This window comes from Rhamphochromis longiceps, linkage group LG12 (genome assembly GCF_057381845.1).
Source record: "Rhamphochromis longiceps isolate RC_006_pf linkage group LG12, R_longiceps_female_GT1.1, whole genome shotgun sequence".
Taxonomy (NCBI): domain Eukaryota; kingdom Metazoa; phylum Chordata; class Actinopteri; order Cichliformes; family Cichlidae; genus Rhamphochromis; species Rhamphochromis longiceps.
The window spans coordinates 28,490,554-28,493,053 of record NC_140568.1 but is presented as its reverse complement, the minus strand read 5'-3'; positions in this window follow the sequence as shown (position 1 = coordinate 28,493,053).

Below are 2,500 nucleotides of genomic sequence, written 5' to 3'. Positions count from 1 at the left end.
TGCATATAGGTGTCTGCGATAGGCCGTAATAAAATGATATGAACAAAGTGATTTCTATTTAAGGGAATACCAGGGAAAATATGTTGTTATGGACACCGATTGTTGTTGTAACCCAACATGCAGGGTTGCAGCATTTCTTACCCACCGTACAATACTTACAATAATTAATATACTTACAATACAATATTTCACTTATCTGTGTAAACGGCTGTCTGTCAGCACAATGCAAACCTGTCTGGGATTAAATTTTTAGGCGAGTTTAAGACCTTTTATCTGGGGAGAAGAAAAGCTCAAAGAGGCAAATCTGCAGATCAGAGCACAGCAAGGTAATTGAGTGATAAGAGGGGACGACTGATGAGTGTCATGTCATGTCAGATCCAGATAAGGTGTAACACATGTCACGATTAACAGCCATTCCTCAGTTCTCTCTCGCACACAAATGCACACACACGTACAAATTGTGTGCGAGGGCACTTTATCCCTCTCTCTCTCGTAGCTCTCTAATGTAAACTTTGATGATTCACTCTTTTGCTGACCACGCTCTCGTCTCTGTCATTCTCCTCATCCCGCTTTCTCTCCACTCTCTGCATGGCTATGGTCCAGAACAGCAATACCTCTAATTATGTTGGCTCTTAGAACTTACTGAAGCCATCTTTCCTTCTCACTCAGATTTGCTCTGTGTAGCTCCACGGCTCTAACTCCTTCACTCTTACGACATTTGGCATCGAGCTAAAGCGGCATGCTGAGTGCGCTTCGCGCATCTGTCTTTCTCAATCTGTACACTATCACACATGCAAACACAAAAAAACAGAGTCGTAGGACTGCTTTAATTGGCTTTGTTTGCGCCTTCATTCAGAAACAGGTCATTTTAAAACTTTGTATGTTGGGATGTTCTAACATTTGTCATTTTTCTCTCTTTAATTATTTAGAATTATTTAGAGCATCACATAGATTTTGTTGTTGAGACATCTATCTATCTAATTAAATAAACTGCTAGACCTATGTGATGTCAGAAAAATTAATGCGTGATAACACTTTTAAGCATTGGAATGAGGATATATTTGCAAAAAAGCAGATTTTTCTGTGAGCATAGTAGCCTAATGCTCACCAGCGTGTCTGCGTGAATGCATGGTCCATGCATAAATTGACTTTTCTTATTCATTGCAACTCAGGCTGCCTTTTGCAGTGTTTTATTGAGCATATACATTGTTTGGTGGCGAAGATGATACAATTAATCGGTCATCACTACAGGGGCCTTTCTGTGTGGAGTTTGCATGTCCTTGTTGTGCTTTGAGGCTTCTCTCCAGGTACTCCGGCTTCCTCCCACAGTGTAAAAGCACACTTGTCAGGTTAACAGGTGATTAGGTGTGAATTTGAGTGTGACTGTCTCTCTGTGTTACTCGTGTGATGGAGTGGTGACCTGAACAGAGTGTACTGATGTCTTGCCCAATGACAGCTGGGATAAACTCTGTGATTCTCACTTAGATAAGCCGATGGACGGATGGATGAGAGACCACAGCTTCAGTCAAAAATGAGTAACTTTTAAGGTTATATAGAAACTCCTAATTGAAAATTAGCATTGAAATCCAATATCTCGTGAACTGGAACTTTTTAATTAGGTTTGTGATCTTATTTTCTCTTTTTCTAGTGAGCATTTTAATTTGTTACACCAAAATATTTCTGTTATTTTCCTTTTTTTCCCAGCAGAAATTGTGTGAATTCTGCTGCAATATGTTCCTCAGCTATATGACCAAGATGTCAGGTTGAGATGAAGCACGTGTATGGAAATTTAGGGGTGTACATCATGTAAACATCACTACGGCACATTGGTATGACCTCACACCAGGAAGCAGCTGTTCTCTGTGTGTACTTTTTATATTATTTCTATATTAAGAGGAAATCATCATAGCGGTTCTGCAGTGTGTTCTACAGACGCACGATTCAGGTGGAAGCTGAGACTCCAATAATGATTAATAGATATTTCTAATTTAGCACAATGAAGAACCGGGTGGTCCAATGATTGCAAAACCACAGGTGTAAATATTTTTAATTATTTTAGGTTGAATTAGGTTGTTTAAGTGTCTCACAACTGTTAGAGAGGGAGTGATTTTTTTTTTAAATTAATCTATTTCAGTTTTTGCTGAGAGCAAATACAATAATAAATTTTGTAGTTTTTACATTTAATCTTTATTTATCTAAGCAAAAATAAAAAATAAAATCAGAGCAGCTGTTCATGTATTTCACAAAACTGTCCTAAACCTAAACGAGGGGAGAGGATTTGAATATGGCAGCTCAGAAAGGCGAGGAGGAGAGAAAGAGAGCACTCAGATTGAAAGGTATCAGGTGGCCAGTACACATGTGCGCGCACACCAGTGTTCTCCTATTGCAGTCGAACAGACATTGGCCTTTTCTCCTGCTAATGCATCACTTCCTTTTCTCTGGCTATCTACTATTGATTTATTTTGCTGCCCTCCCTGCTATGAAGGAACGGGCAGGAGAG